Source organism: Narcine bancroftii, chromosome 2 (genome assembly GCF_036971445.1).
Source record: "Narcine bancroftii isolate sNarBan1 chromosome 2, sNarBan1.hap1, whole genome shotgun sequence".
Classification (NCBI taxonomy): Eukaryota; Metazoa; Chordata; class Chondrichthyes; order Torpediniformes; family Narcinidae; genus Narcine; species Narcine bancroftii.
Window position 1 is genome coordinate 147,757,366 of NC_091470.1, and position 16,213 is coordinate 147,773,578.

General features: G+C 41.7%; 1 long non-coding RNA gene across 3 annotated transcripts in view; it reads right to left on the minus strand.

Annotated features, from left to right (window-relative positions):
- Nucleotides 1–16,213, minus strand: part of LOC138754344 (uncharacterized) — a 98,259-nt gene that overhangs the window by 43,331 nt on the left and 38,715 nt on the right. For all 3 annotated transcript variants that reach the window (XR_011351679.1, XR_011351678.1, XR_011351677.1), the window contains 2 exons: nucleotides 6,313–6,450; nucleotides 4,030–4,132 (listed from right to left, as the gene is read on the minus strand). This is a non-coding gene — a long non-coding RNA (uncharacterized lncRNA). The remainder of the gene's footprint in view (nucleotides 1–4,029; nucleotides 4,133–6,312; nucleotides 6,451–16,213) is intronic.

Sequence of the window (16,213 nt, forward strand, 5' to 3'; positions counted from 1 at the left end):
GCTGTAGTAATCCATGGTTTTATTTGAATGCATTAAATCTTCTCATTATTTGTGTCCCGGCTAATCTCTGTCCTCTTTATTCATGATGCTTACAATATACCTCTTGTATCCTGCCTATTAGCAACTGCACAGCTTATTACAAAGTCAAACCAATGTCTTGTTTAAGGAACTGAGTTTGCAGAGATTCATTTTAAATTTATTACATGTGCAAAGCCTTTTGTAACTTTACACCAAAGTGTGTGAGGCAAGGGTATTAAATAATGTAAGATTTGTAAACAACAAGAAAGAGTTGGCATTTGGCGCCAGCTGCCACCTCCAAGCCGCCCAGTGGGATCAGGAACCCAGGATAAGGGTCTGATGCTGAGTTCCCCACAAGCACCAAGGTTTTACAGCATTCAAAACTCCATGTTTCATTGCCATTTAGGAAAGCAATAACAACTTTCATTTTAATTGTAATGTTTTGTATAACAAAATTCTATTATGTAAATTGGCAGGTGCATTTCCTGTGTTGCAACTGAGGCTGCACATCACTGGTCGTGAATTGTCTTGGGGCATCCTGAGGCCCACAATGTCAAAACAATGCTCTTCTTTTGTCCAGGACATCACAGATAAAACCATCCCTGCCCTTGAGAATGTCTACAGGGAACGCTGCTGTCAGAGATCAGCAGCAAACATCAAGGACCCACACCACCCAGCACATGCTCTGTTCTCGTTGCTCCCATCAGGAAAGAGGTGTAGCCACCATCAGGTTCAGGAACCCCTCCATCATCAGACTTCCCAGCAACAAATTCAATCAGGGGCTCATTTAAGGACTCTTACCTGGGCACTTTATTGATTTTTATTAATTCTCTCTGTATTGCACAGTTTGTTTACATTTATTTCTCTGATAACATTTCTTTATTTGGTTTTTTTTTTGCATTACCAGTGAGAGGTAATTCTGCCTGGCCTGCAGGAAAAAGAATCTCAGAATTGTATGTAATGTATGTACTCTGACAATAAATCTGAAATCTAATCCGAATTGAAATCCTTTCCTTCCTTAATTTTAACTGTTCAGCTGATCTGAATCCAGAGTTGGCAATTCTCTTCTGATCACCATCTGAGGCTCCATACTCCTTCCCACCTCCAACCATCCCACCAACTCCTAAAGCTAAAGCTTTTATAAATTATAAACTTATCAAAAGAAGTTGGGAAAGAGACATACTTTAAATTCTTCCAATGACATTTCTCTCAAACATTCTGGCATCTGGGCCTTGGAGCCTCAAGACAATCAGAGAGGATTGGTAACTCTTCTCAAATCCTCCTTCAATACCACTCCCATGGAACTCCACAACTCCAAGGGTTCCCGAACCCGACCTTGAGGAACTACATCTGATCATCCCGCTGAATATGTTGCATCATTTGAATGACAGATCAACTTCAGCTAATCACTCACTCCATCCACGTTACACACACCTCAGTGACTCCAGCGGTTCAAAGAAGCAGCTCACCACCTTCTCAAGGGCAACTAGGGGCAGGAAATGCTGGCTCAGCCTGTGAACCCCACACCTTTAATGAATTTAAAAATCTGCATTTCTGCCTTTTCTCTCTCCTGGTAATTTCAGGCATCTTTCATCTGCTTACACCTGTCCAAAACATGTTCCCTCTCACTTTACTGCCATCTGTCAGCCATTTTGTCCCCTTTCCATCTCCAGACCCCCATCACCCATTATTGTACGCCTTCCTCTTCTTGTTGCATTCACTGACTACCAACACATTTGGTTCTATCTGACCTTTCTCTCTCCTCTAATGTTTCTCATTAACCCCCCCCTCCCCCACCTTAGACTTCAGCACTTTTGTGTCCCTGTTAATCATCTTCATGGCTCTGCCTCCACCTTTACTCTCTCATCCACCTATTTTGCTCTATCTACCACATTTTTCTCCATTTACTTCTACCAATTACCCACTGGCCTCTGTCTCTTAACACCATTCGCCCACCACCATCCCCTCCCCACTCAAGATTCCTTCTGCCCATCATCCTTTACCCTTCCTTGCACTACCTACCACCTACAGAACCCTGTCTCAACTCTTCACTCTGTCCTTATAAACAGTTTTAACATGAAATATTGACAATTCCTTTCCCCTACAATTCTGCTCAACTTGTTTGCTTTTGGCTCCAAAGTCCAACATCTGCAATCTCTCATGTGTCGACCACTGTTTGAGTTGTTTAGTGTCTACCTATCTGCACCCCTCTCTCTCTTGCTCTGCCTCATTCTCTCTCTCCATCATTCTATCTTTCTCCCCCCACTTCTTATTCTCTCTCCACAGTGGCATCCTGACCTATCAAATATGTCCAGTGTTTTCTGTTTTTCCAGAGTCACCTTTAAGAGAGATGTAAAGCATCTTCATTTTAGCTGAAGGAAATCCATCCTTAAGTTTTAAAAGGTCAATTGCTGAATACCTGTAATCTAATTTTCCTGCAGGAAAATAAGGTTGATTGTACTGTATAATATTCATTCATTTTCTTTGAAAAAAATATTTTTATCATAACAAAATTCTGAAGATTATCCTCGATTGATTCTGAAACTGGGTGCAGGATAGAGTTCCATGTGGTACATTTACTTATTAAGCAGTAAATATGCAGTGGTTAAATTAACATTTTTATTTAAATTACATATTGTAGCATTTATCTAATTTAATAGTCCCATTTTACCATCTGTGCACTTACTACTATTTGTACACGAACATAATTCACACCTGCCAGACCGTAGTTGAGAATCCATTGGGAATATTTACTCTAAAGTGGCTTCTATTGATCCAACTGCAATATTTTTGTGTACTATCAGAATTAAGGTCATTTTTTTGAGTGTTAAAAAGGGTTGTTATCAACTATGAAGCAGAAAATTGTCAATTTCTCGAATTGAATCTGGCTGTTTTATTCCAAAATTAAGTGATGGCATAAAATCATGGAATTATTAAACTAATTTCATTAAATCATCCAATAAAATAGGAGGCTGTTTGTCCATTTTGTCTGGACCAACTCTTTGAAGGAGCTATCCAAATAGTCCCACTCTTTGCTCCTTCTGTGATTGGTGCTCTCTCTGCCCTCCCCAGAGGGAGTACTGCTAAAGGGTCTGTTTCTGTGCTGACCAGATATTGAAACAGAAACCTAGGTGCTAAGTCTGGAAGCCTGATCGAGGTCTGCATCTCCCCAGTGGTGTCAAAGTGACCAATTGTTGAAGAAGATTCCAGGAGGGAAGCAGCAGGAAGTGTGTGGCTGAAACAAGTTCAAAGTTCAGATTTATTGACAGGATACATACATGACATCACATACAACCCTGAGATTCTATTTCCTGCAGGCCAGGTGGAATTTCTACTTATCAGTCGTGCAAAAAAACTGGACTCAAGAAAAGATACGTTGACAAAAGAAAGAAATGTAAACAAAGAAAGAAATGTAAAGAAATTGTGCAATACAGAAAAAAAATCTGTAATAAATAGTATGCAAAGTAAGAATCCTTAAATGAGCCCCTGATTGAGTTTGTTGTTCAAGGGTCTAATGATGGAGGGGTAGCAGATGTTCCTGAACTTGGTGATGCAAGTCTTGTGGCCCCTATACCTCTTTCCTGATAGCAGCAGCGAGAAGAGAGCATGTGCTGGGTGGGTGTGAATCCTTGATGATTACTGCTGCTCTCCGATGGCAGCATTCCCTGTAGATGTTCTCGATGGTGGAGAGGGTTTTGCCTGTGATGTCCTGGGCAGAGTTCACTCCATTTGCAGGGCTTTCCACTCAGAGATATCGGTACCCCCATACCAGGTAGTGATGCAGCTGGTCACCTCACATCTGTAGAGGTTTGCCAAGATTTTCAATATCCTATGAAACCTCCGCAAACTCCTGAGGAAGTAGAGGTGCTGACATTTTTTTCACAATGACATTCATTTGCTGGGTCCAGAAAAGGTCGTCCGAGATAATGTACAATTGTCTCAAGTACAACCTGCCATCACCAGTTAAAACTAGAGTGTCAAGGTGGCAGGGTGTGAACACAATGAGCTTACCTCTCTCTGCAGGCTGCAGGACAAAGTCACCAAGGGGAGCACTGGCAGGTTTTAAATTCCTTTAATCATGGGGAAGATTCCGAGACTTTTTTCAGTGTCCTGCCTGCACAAAGAACAATCACATAAAGGTCAACTATATCAGGGAGTTCTGTAGAAAACCTCAGTAACACACATATCTGACGGAGTGCAACATAAATACAATATGATATCCATCAGCTTCTCATGTATTTATTGCAAGGGAAATAATGCATCAGTTGTCCAGAAGCAAAGCTAACAGATGAGCTGTAATGTCCTCTAAGCAGTGTGATTTATAATTCCTCCCCTTGAACTCGTCCAAGCATCTAAAGTGCTGCTCTAGCACTCCAAATGGGGTCCATGTTGAATATAAGAAATAACTCACAATTATGTAACGTTTTTCACAACCACAGTACATCCCAGTGCTCTTGGCTGCCCACAAATTACTCTCTGAAGTGTACTTGCCGTTGTTCCCCGTGTCCAGTTCGTACATATTAAGCGGGTTAAGGAAGAACTTCCCTTCCTTAGCACTGTAAGGTACCTTGTGGAGCTTCAACCAAACCTTGCTGCTGAAACAATGTACCAGGCCAAATGATCAAAGACTTGGACGGAGGTCAAGTTTAAGGAGAAATGTAAAGGGCTGGAGAGGTCGGAGGATGGAAGGAGGTGCAGAGTTCCAGCTGCTGATGGCACGATTTCAAGCAGGAACGATAAAAAATAGAGTTGGGTGACAAAGATAGCTCAAAAGCATGCATGGCTCTGGGAGATTGTGAGGGACAAGGTCAAGGAGGAAGTGAAAACAAGGATGATCATTTCAGTATCAAGAGATTATTTGAACAAGAAGCTGTGTAGATCAGACTCCATGATAAAATGGGTTAACAGTATCTTTGGAAAAACCAACCTCACTGCATTTGCACTAAAGATTGAAATCTCTGAAATTTAAAGGACCAAAGCATTGAAGGCTCTGTACCAAATCTGGGTAAGTGGGACTTGTACAGGTAAGTACAATTCTCAGCATGCTAATGGTGGGACGGAGGGTCTGGTTCAGAGTTGTGCAGAAACCTAACCTCAAGGTACGGCTGTGTGGGTGAATGGGGGCAGATGGAATGAAGAGAAATCCATTCTGGTGGGTGAAGAATTTATTTACAGGAGTACAGCTTTAAAGAAAAAGAGCTGGGCCTTTCACGAGCAAAATATGGAAACTCTCCAACTTGTGTGACAGAGTTGATGAGTAATTGATTTCCACATATTGCTCACCTCAAATTTTGGATTGGTTCACATCATGATAGCGGTGAGGGAGTGCTGCACCATCTAGGGTGGTGGATGAGCTTTCAAATCCCAGGGGGTTTATTGGCTGACGGAGTACATTGGCCATTCACTGCACAATCTGCTTTTTTGCTTCCTGGGAAGACACTTTTCCCCCTTCCAGGTGGCATCCCATTGAAGAGAAGAGAACCCCTGTGTCTCAGCCAATGGTGTCCCAGGTTAGTCTCGACTGCACTAACTGTTAGAACAACGTTGTGGGGATGAATGGGGTGATTCAGGAAGGAACATTGGTCAAGAATGGCCGATACATATTTCAAAAAGGAGCAGGAGTCCACTCAGCCCTGCAAGCCTGTCCCACCTTCAATACGATCATGGCTGTTCCCCCTCATTCCCTGAAAAATCAAAAATGTTTCAGCCCTCATGTCTACCTCTGCATCAGGACCAACTTTCTGATGGATAACTAATGTCCTCCTGAGAGGCCTGACAATTCCCCAATTATAGGAGCACTCCTTCAGTGTAGCAGCCTTTATTAGTTTAGATTTCCTGCTTTTTTCTGAGTTATGGATTCAGAGAGTTACAAAGCCTTTGTCCCAATCTGTCCATTCCGACCAAGGTCCCTGTCTAACACATGTCTGTGTTTGTTCACATTCCACTGAAACTTTCTCATCCATGAACCATTCCAATTGTTTTGTTTTAAATGTGGTAATTGTATCTGGCTCTACCTCTACCTCTGGGAGCTTGTTCCATGTATCTACTATCCTCTGTGTGAAAATGTCCCTCAGATCCCCTATAAATATTAACCCTCTCACCTTAAAGCTGGACTGTGTAGTTTTAACCTCTGCCACCCTGGGGAAATCTATGTCCATAATTTTATAATCCTCTATAAGTCGAGGCAACCTCATTAAATATTTTTTTAAGACAAGGTTGGATAGAAAGGTAATTAAGGGATATGGAGAAAAGGCAGGTAGGTGATGAACCGATCATCAGATCAGCCATAATTACATTGAAAGGCAGAGCAGCTCAAAGGACAGGATGGCCTACTCCTGTTACTATTTCTTCAGTTCATCCATCAGCCATCTTTGTTGCAGGGGAACAGTCTCAGCTTAGTTGGTCTGGAGAGACACTGTAGGCCAGGCACAACTGTGGAGAGAAATGGTTCATGTTAGGGTCTTAACAATGGGTGCTGACCCAAAATGTTGACTGACCATCTGTCTCCATCGACGCTGCCTGGCCAGCTGAGTTCCAGCTTTCCTTTGCTCACTTTATCGACAGAGTTGGTTGCTCTCTCATGTACATGCACAAGATCTTTTGACATTACAGCGAAGGAGAATGGGGTAAGATAGGGTGGCACAGTTAGCATACTGGCTAGAGCAACGCCTTCACAGCACCAATGTATCATCAGATCAGCCATGATCACATTGAAAGGCGGAGCAGGCTCGACAGGTCAGATAGCCTACTCCTGCTCCTATTCCTTGTGTTCTAATATTTAACTCTTCCCAAAGCGTAGCAACGTTGCACCTTATCGAAAGTTAAAAATTAACTTGACCCCACATAATTTTACATTTTTCCCTATTTGTCCTATTTAGGATTTTTTTTTCAAAACACCAACAAACTATCTGCACTTGGGAATGAAGTTTCAGTAAAATTATTGAACTGCTGGAAATTCCATCCCCTGAACAACTTTCATTTCTCTGGTTTAAATATTGGGGATGATTGAACTGCAGCCAATTGTGGTCCAGAAATGTTCTTTTATCTCAGTGTGTTTCCATGAAATAAACCACATCCTTATTTTATCAGTTTTAGGAAGCACTGAGACCCAGTAGCAGTGCAGTGCACGCCTCAGGAAATATTCACAGACACAAGTCATTATCAAAAGATGGTCCTCACTCACTGTTCCTGTGGATACTGTTTACTGCACAATGGCATCTGAGCTCATTCTGTCATCACTATCATTGGAGACAAAGGGAACAGCATCAGGTACAGTCCAATGGGCTGACATGGTGATGGCCGTGTGTTTGGTCCAACATGCCGATAGGGCAGAAGGAGCAAGGCCACAGAGAGACAGCTCCAGTGACCTGGGTTCAATCTTGACCATTTGAGCTGCCTGTTCTCCCACCTCGTGCCTAATGTCACCAAAACCAAAGAGCTGATTGTTGACTTCAGGAAGGGAAAACCAAAGGTGTACGATCCAGTGATCACTGGGGGATTTGAGGTGGAGAGGTGAGTAAATTTAAGCTCTTGGGAGTCACTATCTAGGAGGATCTTTCCTTGGCTTAATATACCCATGGCATCGTAAAGAAAGCACGTTAGCGCCTCTACGTCCTCAGGACCTTCAAGAGGTTTTGCATGACACCAGAAACCCTGACAACTTTTTACAGATGAGTGGTGGAAAGTGTGCTGCCTGGCTGTATCAAGGTCTGGTGTGGGGACACCAATACCCCTGAGTATAAAGCATTGCAAAAAGTAGTGGAAAGAGACCACAGGTAAAACCCTCCCCAACATCGAGAACATCTGCAGGGAACACTGACGTCGGAGAGCAGCACCAACCATCAAGGATTCACACCACCCAGCACATGCTCTATTCTCATTGCTGCCATCAGGAAAAAGGCATAGGTGCCACAAGACTTGGACCACCAGGGTCAGGAACAGCTGCTCCCCCTCCACCATCAGACTCCTCAACGACAAAATCAATCAGGGGCTCATTTAAGGTCTCTTAATGTTACCTTTTATTATTATTTTTCTCTGACAAAGTCAGTTTGTTTACATTTCTTTATTTATTTACGTGTACGTTGAGTAGTCTTTTTGCACTACCAATAAGTGGTAATTCTGTCTCACCCATCCGACAAAGAATCTCAGGGTTGTATGTGGTCATGTACGTACTCTGGCAATAAATCTGAAATCTCACGTTCTCCCTGTGACTGGTTGAGTTTCTTCCAGGTGCTCTGGTTTCCTCCCACATCGCAAAAATGTGTGGGCTCCCTTGAAGTCTGCTTTTATCATTTTAGCCAAGGCACTGTAGCAAGACACCTACCAGTGTATCCTTTTTTGGGCAGCACAGTTAGCGCTACACTGTTACAGCGCCAGCGATTGGGACTGGGGTTCAAGTCCCATACTGTCTGTAAGGAGTTTGTACCTTCCCCTGTGTCTGTGTGGGCTTTCCCCAGGGGCTCTGGTTTCCTTCCACCGTTCAAAACTTACTGGGGATTGTAGAGTGTAATTGGGCAGCATGAGTTCATGGGCCAGAATAGCTATTCCCGAGCTGTATTTCTAAATTTTTTTAAGTTTTAATTTTCAAAGCAGAGTGGAGAGCTCCCTCAGTGACTCAGCCAACACCTGTCCCCTGACCAATATTCAAAGTAGATGAATTGGTTAATCTTGGTGCTGCTTGCATAATCAATGGGTTTCCTCCAGATGCTCCGGTTTCATCCCACTTTCCAAAGACATACAGAGCTGGCATGTTAATTGGTCACATGGGTGTATTTGGGCAGTATGATCCAGAGAATGGTGAACCTCTGGAATCTGCTACCATGGACAGCTGTGGAGGGCAAGTCATTGTGCATATTTAATGCAGACATTGATAGGTATCTAAATAGGGTATCAACGGTTATGGGGTTATGGTAGGGAAGAAGGTAGGAGTGGGAGAATGGATCAATTCATGACAGAATGGCAGAGTGGACTCAATGGGCTGAATGGTCTACTGCTGCTATATCTTATGGCTCTATGGGACTATATTTTAAAAAAATTAAATCCTATGATTAGATTTGTTATGGAATGCAATGCATAAGTAAAATGCTGCAGAGAATTAAACAATGTTCAACAGAACAGCTAGTATCTGTGGAGAGAGAAACAGATCTTTAATATAACCTCTCAGGTCATGAAAGGAGAAAATGAAATAAAAATAGAAGAGAAACAAGTGAGGGATAAAGCAGAAGAGCTGAATATGCTTTGATGATGTGAACTTTATTGACACAGCAACTTTACTTCCTTGTAACGTTCCACCACACACCAAGCCAGTGAGTTACTTCTTCTGGTGGAAATACTCAGCTGTGCTTGTGGCAAGTAAAACAGAGTAAGTAGGCAGAAGTTTGACAACACATTGTTAGTCTGCTTCTGAAATGTCATTCCATTAATACTCAATGGAAGATGATTTGGGCAGAGTGCTCAATGTACATTCACTGCTACATTGCTGTGATCCTCAGCTACATTAGATCTGATAAAAACAGAAACCTCTGGCACCAACATTGTAAGTCATTAAGATTTTTCAGTCCTGACGGTTATCTTGCAATGTTAACCCTATTCCCTTCTCCAGAGATGCTGTCAGATCCACTGAATATTTCCAGTTCTTTCTCATTTAATCACAAATTATTGCCATGATTTTAATCCAGTAATTAATGACACATCTTGCCAATATTTATCAACAGAGGTGAAAGCTTCTGGCACGTTCTCATTTGTGATGAGATGAGATTAACAAGTGGCCCTGACTACAAGTGACAAGGTTCAAATGTTCAATTTGAAAAGGAGAATTCAAAAGTACCAATGAGAATCCCTGCAGAATATGGTGTCTTTGTGATATCTATCTCTGAGGCCGACATTGGAACATCTTTCAAGAGGGCAGGGTACTGAAAATCTGCGCCAACCAACCAGCTGTGTGTTCACAGACATTTTCAATCTCTCATTGCTGTAGTCAGAGGTTCCCACCTACTTCAAAAGGGCTTCAATCATCCCAGTGCCCAAGCAGAACAAAGTCCAGCAGCAATCACATCTACTTTGATGACATGTTTTGAGAGGTTGTTCATGGCCTCCGAATTAATACATACCCGAGTAAAGATCTGGATCTGCTACAATTTGCTTTCCACCACAATCGCTCCACAGCAGATGTGATCTCACTGGCTCTCCACTCAGCTCTAGATCACTTAAATAACAGCCACAAGTACATCAGGCTGCATTTCATTGATTACAGCTCAACTTTCAATACCATCATATCCTCAGTAATGGTCAGCAAGCTCCAAAACCTGGGACTCTGCACCTCATCTGTAACTGGATCATTGACTTCCTCATCAGAATACCAGTCAGTGAGAATCAGTAAAAACATCTCCTCCTCACTGACAATCAACACAGGACTCAATTCAAATGCCATCGACAAATCTGCTGACGTCACCGCGGTCATCAGCAGGGTCTCAGATGGCATTGAGGAACTGTTCAGGAGTGAGATATTTCGCTAGTTGAGCGGTATCAATGACAACAACCTTGCACTTAACATTAGCAAAAGTAAGGAGCTGACTGTAGAGAAACCAGGAGAACAGAAACCAGTCCTCATCGTGGTGTCAGCAGTAGAAAGGGTAAAGAACTTCAAATTCCTCGTAATCAACATCTCTGAAGATCTATCTTGCTGTTTCAATCATGAAGGCGGCTCACCAGCGGCTGTACTTTACGAGGAGTTTGAGGAGATTTGGTCTATCACCAAAGACTCTTGCAAATGTCTACAATGTACCGTGGAGAGCTTTCTGACTGGTTGCATCACTGTCTGAATTGGAGGTGCCAATGCATTCTGATCTGTGCTATTACAGGAACCAGACATCACTCCATTAAGGATATCTACAAGAGGAGTGTCTCAAGAGAGCAGCCACTGTCATCAAGGGCCCTCATCACCCAGGCCATGCCCTCTTCTCACTGCTACCATTAGGAAGGAGCTGGAAGACAAACACCCAATTAGACAAAAACAGCTTCTTCCTATCTGGCATCAGATTTCTGAATGAACAATGAACCACAGACACTAACTCACTTTTTTCACATTTTTAAAAATGTACTTTATAACAATTTTTGCACGCCATGCTACTGAAAAACAATGAATTTTGTGACACATATTTTTTTGACAATAAATTCTGATTATGAACATCAGCAGCGATAGATGTTAGCAATCAGGTCAAGACATCGTGGCCTCAGCAATCAAGCGAGAATGGGTTTGTAGCAAACTTATAAAAATTTAGATATACAGGCCATTTTAGCCCACGAGTCTGTGCTGTCCAATTTACACCCCATTAGTGTACACCCTGGTACATTTTGAACGGTGGGAGGAAACCGGAGCAACCGCAGAAAACCCATACCGACACGGGGAGAACGTACAAACTCCCTTCCAGATAGCGCCTGACTCAGGACGCCGATCCGGTCCCGATTGCTGGTGCTGTAAAGGCATTGCACCAACCACCGTGCCAACTGTGCCATCCTGAAATCTTCGTCAAGCTTTTCAAAGTATTTGTGTGAACAAAATTTCACTCTCTGCCAGTTACAGCATTAGACGCCACCTGAATCTGCCAAATTTGATCAGTATTTATAATAAAGCATACAGCTGGATGAATCCAGGCAAAATCTCTGGTATTCATGTGAGAGAAGTAACCCTCATTCACCTTGCCCATGTCATTCTGATAATCATTCCATTTAAAAAGAATGTTCATTCTTGTTTCCAAATCTCTCCATGTGAGCCTCAACCCCAACTTTCATCACTGAACTGACAGTATTCCTCTAGTTCTGAATGTGTAGCCATACCTTCAGATGACAAGGTAATAAGTTCAGGATTTTAAAAATTTTTACAATGTAAACGGAAACAGGCCCTTTCGGCCCACAAGCCCATGCTGCCCAATTACACACAATTAGCCTACCATCGCCTTCCCAAGATCGTGTTATATGGCGAGCTCTCCACTGGCCACCGTGACAGAGGTGCACCAAAGAAGAGGTACAAGGACTGCCTAAAGAAATCTCTTGGTGCCTGCCACATTGACCACCGCGAGTGGGCTGATATCACCTCAAACCGTGCATCTTGGCGCCTCACAGTTCGGCGAGCAGCAACCTCCTTTGAAGAAGTCCGCAGAGCCCACCTCACTGACAAAAGACAAAGGAGGAAAAACCCAATACCCAATCCCAACCAACCAATTTTCCCTTGCAACCGCTGCAACCGTGTCTGCCTGTCCCGCATTGGACTTGTCAACCACAAATGAGCCTGCAGCTGACGTGGACATTACCCCTCCATAAATTTTCGTCCGCGAAGCCAAGCCAAAGAGAAGAAGAAAGAGAAAGAGCCTACACCCCCAGTATGTTTTGATGGGTGGGAGGAAACTGGAACACCCAGAGGAAACCCCCGAGGAAAACGCACAAGTTCCTCACAGGCAGTGCAGGATTTGGGCCCCAGTCACAGCCACTGGCGCTGTAGCAGCATTGCGCTAACTGTGTCGAATATCAAGATCAAGTTTTTTATCATCTGACTATACATATACAACCAGACGAAACAGTGCTTTTCTGGACCACGATACACAGCACATAATAATGACATGCATATAGACAGATGTAATTTAAAATTATTCAATCTTTAAAACACCTTTAAGCTTATCATTTTTGTCCTAATACATGTAATTTAGTGCAAAATTAAGCTTGCTAATGTTTCTGTGGAGAATGTTCAGGCTATTTTATCATGTGAAAGGTGCTTCATTTTGGTCAATATGGTTCATAGTGTGAAAAATTTTTTTTTAATTTAAAAAGAGGTTGGAGATGCTTTGGGATGTGGGAATATTGCCAAATGAGAAAAAAATAGGGAAAGAGAGGTGATTTACTGCCACCATGTGGCCACAGTACATACCAGGCTTTGTGAAAAAACAGAACAGATTCTGCAAAGAAATGGATTTGTGCTTCCCAAGATAATTTTAGATGGTTTAGATGTCTTTCTTTAAGATATTCTCAGTGATGTGGATCCAGATAATGTCAATGGCATTTTTGATTCTATAACTCATTTCCAAATTCCAAATACTCCAGGGTCCTGATTGATGTTGGTTAAGTGTCCAAACTGCTACAATTTCCTTCAAAATATGTTTCCAGCCAAAGAGCAGAAAGAAGATGTTGCATAGGCAACAAAGCTCAGAGGGAGAATATGACTTGAATTCAAAAGAATGGGTGTTTAAAAATAGAGAAGGGTGTGAGATTCGGCCTTGTGACCACTCATCCTGCACTTTCATTCAATATGGTCATGTTCCTGCTCCAACCTCATATTGCCTGATTTTCAGAATATTCAGAAATCTATCAGTCTCTGTCTGGATATACTCAGCAACTGAGGCCACAGAGCTATATTGGGCAAAGAATTGCAACAATTTCCTACCCTCTGAGTGAAGAAATTCCCTCTCAATTTTGTCCTGAATGTCTAACCCCTTCTTATGAGACGCCAGATTTTGTTTTAGATTGGAGATATTAAAGCAAATTATATCTCTTTCATTTCAACAACTGTTAACTACATTGTATCTATAAAAGAAAAATGAAAATGCGTGCAAAGCAAATTAATGAGAACATGCCAAATTCATGAAACATGTGATTGTCAATTTGTTCCGAAAACAAGTCAACAGTGAGGTGCTGAAGTGAACAAACAGTAACATTATATTTGCTTCAACCTAGACCAGTGCACTAAAAATGCTCTTGCATTTCTGTTTACAAAGGATGAAGTGTACTTGGCTGCCCACAACAGCAACTGCACTTCAGAAGAAGTAAAAACACATCAAAATGCTGGAGGAACTCAGCCGGTCTTTTCAGCGTCAAAAGGAGACAAAGGTATATTGCCAACGTTTCGGGCCAGAGTCCTTCTTCAAGGAATAAGTAAGAATCAGGAAATCTCAGAATTCAAACAAGATGGAGGGGTGGAATCCAGACCAACAAAAGGTGTTAATGGGGTATGATAAGGGACAAGATGAGAATTTATCAAGTCTGTGCAAAAGGAGATGGAATGGAGAGACAAATTGAGAAGAGCAAAGGGGGAAGGTGTTTTAACAAAAACCAGGGAAGTCATTATTAATGCCATCCAGTTGGAGGGTGCCCAGTTGGAAGATGAGGTGTTCTTCTTCCAATTTACGGGTGGTCTCAGTCTGGCAGTGCATGAGATCATGAGAAAGGAATGGGATAGAGAATTGAAATGGGGGACTTCAGAAGTCAGTCACTGTTAGCACAGCCCTTGGAGCAGTTCTGAGATTGTGAATGGGTATACTTGATCCTGACACTAGTAAACTAAACAGAAGCTGTCCTACTCCCCATTCCCATCAAACTGAGAAATGTTTCATTTAGGCCTGTTTGCTTTGGTAATTTCAATATTTTGTTGCATAAATGTCTTCTCATACAATAACATACCACTGTAATGAACATCCAAAGGGAAATTTAGATGATTCCCATATTTACTTGCAGTCAGTGCAAAGGCTTTGAAGTTTAACTTTAAAGTTTAGTGTACATTTCTGATTTATTCATCTCTACTCTGGTGAAGATTAATTGAGCAGATTTTTTGAAAAAGCACTATGTTTTTATTTCAGTATTCCAGCATCTACAGTTGTCAGATTTTCAATTAATACACATTTTCATCTGTTCAACTCCTTTGTCCCTCAGCCTTATAAAATTATGAGCCTATTTATTTTAATGGTTTCTTTTTCCCATCTTTACTTAACATATTTTCCAAATTGCCTAAGTGTTTGCTGCTGAATTTAATTTTTAGCTGTCCCATGCCTTGGCCTATTGTCAGTGTTGTGAGGTTCAAATTCTGATGATGTGTTAATATTGTAAGATTTCCATCTGCCTTTGTGGCAGCCAGAGAGTTGACAGCTTGGATCTTGTACAACTAAAGTTTTCTTCAGCTCTCCACTTACCCAGAGAATCTTCTACAGCATTTCCTCAACAGGAGAGGGAAGCATTTCAGAACTGTTCTTGCACTGCATTAATGTGTGGAAGACATTTTTTTCATTAATGACAGGCTTGTTGAATGGGTGAGCAGGTGTAACTTATGCTGAATGGGTTAACAGGTTTTGGTTGAGTCAAATGATTACAGGTGTAGCTCATGTTGAGTGGATTAACAGGTGTAGCTCATGCTTATTCCAATTGAAATCCTTCATTTCACATATTTTCTTACCTTGTTGGAGGCCAATCAGCCATTGAGTCTATGCTGACCATTGGTTATAATTATTTCCCAATAATTTATTTTCTCTTGCATCCATCATCTTTATGTTGATTCCTCTGCTACCCACCCACACTTGGCAACATTCAGTGACTGGTAAAGTTGAGCTGACCAGCATGCCTTTGTGATGTGGAAGGACATCAGAGCACTGTTGCAGAGAACATGTGTAATTCCAAGCAGACGGCAGCTGAGATAAAGATTTAACCTGACATCAGAACCTTAAAACCGTACCTTGAACTGCTGTGACAAAATTGTCCTTATAATCTCTTGTTTGCAATCTGGGTACAGAATGTAACAGTGTAGATTGCCCCCCACTTTAATCTCTGTCAAAATTCACCAAAAGTAGCAACATTGCTAGAAGCAAGACATCCCACTCCCGATGAGTAAAACTGCCCTGAATGATCCCATAAAATATAGCAGAAATAGGCTATTCAGCCTATTGAGTCTGCCCCATTACACACATTATTTCGAGGTATGACATTGCAGCTGGTGGGTTTCTTAATCAGAACCATTGTTGCTATCTAGTGCATTTAGTTTTTAGATCAACTAGAACATGTAGAATTATAAACCTCTGACAACATATTTTAGCTGTTAATGAAACTAACATGATATTGAATAGTTAAATGACAGTTTTATTGACCATCAGTTTTAAACTAACATTTCTTTCAAGTTCATTCTCTGTATCTCTGAGGATACTTGGTAAATGACATTTTGTTTTTGTGTTTAAAAACATCCTGATAATTAACTTATGTGGCTATTAGTGGGGAGCATATCCATTGCAACAGCTGAATCAGAAACTTTCTCCGCATTAATCTGTGGTCTATTGTATAGTTTAGCTCATTACCTAATGATCAATTTCCTCTCAGTGTGCCTATATCAGTAGCTGACTCAGTGGAACCTGATAAAACCCATGAAAGACAAATAAATTATTTGGCATTT